Here is a 7,281-nt window from a genome sequence, read left to right as displayed (position 1 = left end):
GATATACTGAAATCTCCAAGCATGTCTCCAAAAATTTGTTGTATTGGCTCTGTTAGGACACACTTTGATAATCCAGCAGGCTGTTTATAACTCTGCCTTTGCTTTCATGTCTTACTTGTGTATAAACTCAATGTCAACCAGAGATGAACTATTGGAACCTCTAAGTTATTTCCTAGGCATGTACATAGCTCTGCTCATGTGTGCAGACACATAGATTTCCAAGAACATGTGGGAACTTTTTTTTTCTTTTTAAAGATTTATTTATTTATATAAGAACTGGGGTACAGGCCAGAGGCATGGGATGGTAAGAGAATTCACCAGAGAGAGTGGGGAACAGAACAGACAGAATGACTTTAAACACTGCTGAGGGGCGCAGCGGGCAAGACAGGAGGTCTGCCACACGATATGGGCATCTCCCTGGCTGGCCAGGAATCAAGACTGTGCTGCAGAGGCTGCGGACAGCTTCACAGCGCTGTGTTCAACCCACTGCACCACCGAGAAGGCCCCATGTCAGAACTTTTTAAAGCCCTCAGTGGCTCATTTAGTCCTCAATCTTTTTTTTTTTTTTTTTTGTGGTGGTGTTCAGATTTTAGTTAGCCTCAACTTGTATTGTCACTTCAGACAGATGTTAAACAATTGGAAATGTTTAACAATAAGAAATGTTCTAGGAATATGGCTTTTTGCATCAAGTGAGAGCTGAGTAAGGTGAGGGTGGAGCTTTTATCACTTTGCCCTGTGCGTAAAACAGTTGGTTATTTACAGATGGGGTTTCGAGCTTCTTTCCTTCTAGTTGCTGGTAAGCATCCAGTTTTCATTCCTAATGTAGTTGCAATTCTTTGGTTTTCAAGGCAACCAAGAAACTGGGGAGAGGGGCCTCTCTGGTGGTGCAGGGGTTAAGTCTCAGCACTTTTACAGCTGTAGCCAGGGAGCTAAACCACATGGCCCAGCAGACCTCTCTCACATACCTACACCTCTGGCCTATACTCCAGTTCTTCTATGCGAAAATAAGTAAATCTTTACCAAAAAAAGGGGGAGAGGTAGAGAGGAACAGAAATTACAATGCCATAAAATTCACTATTCTATTTTCCTTTTAAATAAATGTTCCTTGGATTGCTCAAAGACTACTTTCAGAGTTCTGAAAAAATTGATTTTGACAGGGCCTCCCCTGGTGGCGCAGCGGTTGAGCACTGGGCTGCGAAGCTGCCCGCAGCCTCTGCAGCGCCGGTTTGATCCCTGGCCACCAACGAGGGTCCCACATGGCACGCAGATCTCTCCTGCCATGCCCGCTGCTCCCCTAAGCAGGGTACTTCTTCAGTCTGCCTATTTTGTTCTCCACTCTGGCTCTGGTGAATTATCTCACCCTCCCGCACTTCTGACTGTACCCAGTGCTTGTATAAATAAATAAATCTTAAAAAAAAAATTGATTTTGACAAATTTGCCATGTTCTCATTACTTTTAGGAAGTCAAATTTTGGATGTCCTCACGCTCCTATAAGTGCGTCTGATTAAGATGTCTGTTTACTATCCATTCCTTACTTTTTTTTTAAGCTGAAAATGAATTCAGGAATGACTATTATAGCACCTCAGCAATCTAGAGTTCAAAGGGCCACAATTTGGGAACATCAATCCCGGAACTATTTCCAAAATTACACTAGGAAACTGGTTCCAAAGACACCTGTTTCTACTTTTGATATTCCTGCAACACATGGATGCAGCTGCTTCCAACACTGACACCATCGATGCTAGATGCTAGATATTGCTGTTAGTATCACTTCTTCATTTGGAAACATTGCTGCCACTTGTTCTAGCATTCATTCTACTAAATCAATTTGATTAACTATCTCCTGTAATGTCTAATGTAGAATTTTGAGAACTGTGGTCACATACCTATGCTCTGGCTGTATAAGTGCCTAAAAGTGATTTAAAAATTTCTAATTAGGGCTTCCCTGGTGGCGCAAGGGGTTAAGGCGCAACCTTTGAAGCTATCTGCAGCCACTGCTCCCCAGCCAGGGAGCATCCCACATGGCGCAGCAGACCTCTCCTGTCTCCTCAGCAGTGTATTTAGTGGATCCACCTGTTCTGCTCCCCACTCTGTCTCTGGTGAATCCTCTCACCTCCTTGCTCCTCTGGCCTACACCCCAGTTCTCATATGCATAAATAAATCTTTGGGCCTCCTTGGTGACACAAGGGGTTAGGTACTGCACTGTGAAGCAATCCGCTACCTCTGCAGCACAAGTTCGATCCCGGGCTGGCCAGGGAGCAACCCACATGGCTCAGCAGACCTCTTCTGTCTCACCCACTGCCTCAGCAGTGTATTTCAGTCATCCTGCCTGTTCTGTTCCCCACACTGTCTCTGGTGAATCCTCTTACCACTCCCCACATCTCTGGCCTATACCCCAGCTCTTGTATGCATAAATAAATCTTTAAAAAAAACAAAAATCTGTTTGATTCTCAGATCTGCTACGATGCTTTTATAGTTTCCACTTCTCTAGAGATATTTTCAAGCTTATACTTTATTTCAACATTATAAGCACGGTGGGAGGTCTGAAAACTCTTGAATTTGGTCATTGCACTGATTTGCATTCTTGGTCATTACGCTTGAAAAATATTTGTAGAAATAATTCATTTTTTTCTCCATGCACTTAAGATTCTTTTACCTTTCTAGGACTATATGAGATTGGAGTTCCCTTAACCATTCCACCTAGTGAGGAACTTGGGTTATTTCTTGTCTTGAAAGGGTAGCCCTTTGGAAACCAATTTGAGTAATTGGGTATCAGAGCTTTCACATGGACTGTACATAGGCTTTTGCTTTTTGCCTTCTTTCTCCTGTAGGGCCATCGAGACCAACTGTGAATGCAATACTTATTTCTTTAGGTTTCGACCTTCTCTTAGATTTTAACCAGGAAAATTTATAATAATTTGTCAGTTCTTTTAAGAGTTAGAAAATATTTCATCCTACTTGTCTTCAGGAGGACGACTGATTTGAATTACTTAGTTCATAGTTGCTGAAAATAGAACTTTTTAAAAAATTATATACCTTTTCCTTTATGTAGGTATACGTGTACACTGAGTATACACTTACAGGCTATGAGGAATATGTTAATGCATAGATATGTGAATATATTTGATAACAATTTAAAAAACAGGATGATCTTAAAATTTATGGAATAATTTAAAGAAACGTTGAATGTTGTTTTTTCCCACCTCATAGCAACAAATGGAGCTAGTAAATTGTGACCGTTACATGTTGTACTAAATATATGCATTCCTTTGCCAGTAGAATTGTCAAGAGAACAGTAATTAGTGTCAGTATATTTCCTGGCTAAGAGATCTGATTGTTTCTATTAATGGCTGAAGAAGATCCCCGCCTTGGTATTATTAATGAAGTAAGAGAAGTATGATTTTATTTCATCAACGGGGAAATATTTATGCCCGGGAGAATTAAATACATTAAAAAAGCAAAAGCAAAAACACCAGCCTAGTTTGTATTGTGGATCTTGAGTGTGGGTGGGTCTATGGCCAATTTCTGTTCTTGCCATTAACACCCAATTATCTTCTCTTGGGGTTCAAGACAATAAAAACAAAAAAGCCTTCCATTTTCACCAGTGAATTTCAAGTGTTACATATGTCTAAATATGTCGTCGTCTTAGGACAGGCAATATAGGTAAAAACCCTTTTGTCTCTAATTTGGTATTCTAAAAACACTAAATTCAAATTCAAATAAAATATAAGAGAAAGTTAAGTGTGGAGTTATGCTTAGAGTTTTCGAGTCCTGTTTTTACAGGATTACAACTAAAGAATATATGAAAAAAATAGCTAATACATATACATACATATATAATTTAATGATGTCAAAAGGTGACTTGGTTATTTGATTAAATCACTCAAATGCACTTTAAAGAAATTTTAATTAAATCCATACCACAAGTATTTCAAGTTATCATTTTTCCCTGCTGCATTAATGTAGTCTCAAAAATGCCTTTTTCCTTTTCTTCAGTGATGTGAAAGTAGTTCTAATGTCCTAGAATTAGTAGCCTTGAACTTTCCAGGTTTTTAATATTTATTTATAAAAGACCTGGGGTGTAGGCTAGAGGTATAGGGGTGAGAGGATTCACCAGAGACAGAGTAGGGAACAGAACAGGCAGACTGACTGAAATACACTGCTGAGGGGAGCAGCGGGTGAGACAAGAGAGGTCTGAGACAAGAGAGGTCTCTGCGACCTAAGTGGGTTAGCTCTCTGGCCAGGGATCTAACTCAGGCTGTAGTGGTGATAGCACTGAGACTTAACCCTTTAGGCCACGAGGAATGCCCCTATTTCCAGTCTTTTTAAGTCTGACAGAAGCCACTTATTTAAAAAAAAATTGCACAAGCTAATGAAAATATTGTTTCTTTGATTGTGGCTGGTATATTGGTCCGATGCTGATTAACACATGTAGAAGTTCTCTTTGACAGCTATTTGCCTTTGATTAATAGAAGCGTCACTACATAATGACAGCAATCAATATATTTGACAAATAAAGGCATTCAAAATATATAATGCAAGGGCATGAAATATTTAAACTGTTTCCTGGTATTGAAAAAATTCAGAACTACCCTAAAATACCATAGCTCCCAGTATCACACTCTCCTCCTTTCATCCCTCTGCTTGCATCATCTATGAAAACCACGTTCCAGTTGTCGCAGGATTCAAGAACCTTAAATAATTACTGTCAATTCTGTAGGACAGGTCTCTGTTTTTAGATAGCTAATTTCCACAACTTAAAGCAATCAGATTAATCAAGGTTTGAAGAGGATTTTTTTATGTGGGACCCTCACCGGCAGCTGGGGAACGAACTGGCGCTGCAGAGGCTGCGGGCAGCCTCACGGCCCAGCGCTCAACTGCTGTGCTACCAGGGGAGGCCCTTGAATAGGATCTTTTAAGGGCTTGGCCATTGCTGCCTCTCATCCATAAAACTATCACTACCCTGTAAATTACTCATCAGCCCTCCCATACCGAAGTAGAATCTATCTATAAAGAAACTCACTTTGTGTAACCTTATCAATGTAGTAAATTTAATTTTCATCAGTTTGCTCCCATAAAAGTAAATAACTTCAAGTCTTAGACCCTACGTCTTTCAAAAATGTCTGTAATTTTCCCATAATTAGATTTAAAATATGTAGGCATGTTTATTTTTTCTGCTGTTGTTGCTAGATTATTTTGTCATATTCTCAAAAGGAAGTACTCATTACTAACATGAGAAAACTTGTCCACAGGAGTTTCTCACATATTTCTAATTTGTGCTCATCTTTGATAAACCAAAATCTTGAAGATTTTGTTATTTGATATTCTACATTTTAAGTAACAAGTGATATGACAGTGAATATGCTTTTTAAAACTACACCTCAATCCCACCACTTTTTTAAAGGTGGGGTGTATCTCTAGATTAAATCCAAATTTAGCTGTTAAAGTAGTACAAATTAAGTCTTCAAACAGCATTACCCTGTAATTTCCAGGCCACCACTATTATTATTTCCTGATTTGTTAAAAAAAGTAGTGGTCAAGAAGTTGATTTTTTTTCTTTGCAAAGCAAAACTTAAAACATCCAATTTGACTATCTCAGAACAATTATTAAAAAAGCCCAATCTTAAAAAGTCTGTTTTTTATGGCAACATTTTAACATGTCTTTATATGAAAGATCTAAGTTGCCTTGCTTTTTGCTTAAAGTCAACCCCATGGTAGATGACCATTCTATTAGGCTGGCAAGTTTATAGACATTCCCAATTCTGTTTAATTCTAGAACAATTCAAATGGTATAAATACAAATAAAAATTGGGTTCTATACCTGTGGTGTCCAAGTTACCTTTTTAATCAGTGAAACTTAGCATCCTGTTTTGACATCCAATCAAATCTTGGTAACCAGTAATGCCTTTTTCCAGATGTTTTGTATTAAAATTTATGAAAATTAGCAAAGGGTCTGTGCCTGTTACAATTTGAAAATAAAGATGCATCAGATAATGGAATAAAAGCTAATCATCAATATTAGCACTCCAACATAGCCATGATTACCAAATAACATTTATCAATGAAATTGCTAGTGAGCCGATTTCTACCCTCACACCTCCATATTCTTTAGCTTACTTCTGATTAGTTCAGAATGACATTTTGATACTAACTTTACTACTCAATCAAGTGATCAGAGCACTTAGCCTTGGCATTGTCAAATTTACATCAAGGGGAATTAATAGGGTTTAATCTGAATTAAAACTCTTATCCAAAGCCCCTTAGAGAAAAAGTGCATTCTCACTCCCCATTCAGTTCTTTGTAAAAGATCTCAGACGACAATGTCTAGATGTAGTTTATTTCTTTAGTCATATATATCAAGACTTGATTGAAGTTTGAATTTTGTTTAAAAAGCTTTTATTCATTTTTGATCAGGGAAAGGACAATGTTGTCACCTAATCATAAATTTTAATTTACAGGATTCATTGTCCTAAAGACACTCACCTACTCACTTTGACAATTTGAAATTGAAAATCTCCCTTCTGGTCCCTAAATTGCATGTTAAGAAACAGAACCCCTTGTAATAGCCAACACTGGTACTTGGCCTATGTGTAGTAAAATATTAAAAACAAAACAAGGCCAAGAGCACTGTAATTTGATAGCCTAGCAAGTACAAACATCATTGGAACAAAGTTAGTTGCAGGCACCAAATAAAGGTTCATCAGCATAAAAAACTTACATTTGGTTGAAAGTGAGGCCAACTACTCTAAATGTGAACATGTATGCTAATCCTAGTGGCAAACATGGAACCAAAGAAAACAACCTTAAATGATTACTACACTGAATTCAAAGCCTGGATTTACCCAGTAAAAACCCAAAACCTAGAGCTGTAGCTGCCTAACTTTCAATGCATCAGAGAGTATCTATTAACTTGGTCATACGTCTGCATTCACTTAAGATTTTATGTATACTTTTTCTCACCATTCCTATGTCTAAATATGTATACGCTTAACTAGCTCATGCACTAACTGCATCAATGATGAAACTTACTGACTTTAAGAACTCACACCACAGAAGTTAACACCCAATACAGCTTCCTAAGGATCCCCCAATAGAAAATATTTTGTTCAGTTTGGTGCTTATTGTGGTGTAATACCAAAACAAGTAAATTTACTGTACCACTACTTCAAATATCTTCAACTTTTTTTGAAGCCTTAACCTCATACCTAGCCGCCAAAATCATTGTTATAACTACTTGACACTCAAACCACAGCTCCTATCAGCTTAAAAGTTGCCTTTTCC

The sequence above is a fragment of the Talpa europaea genome (genome assembly GCF_964194135.1).
Source record: "Talpa europaea genome assembly, chromosome: 5".
In the NCBI taxonomy this organism is placed as follows: domain Eukaryota; kingdom Metazoa; phylum Chordata; class Mammalia; order Eulipotyphla; family Talpidae; genus Talpa; species Talpa europaea.
Note: the sequence above shows the minus strand (reverse complement) of the source record.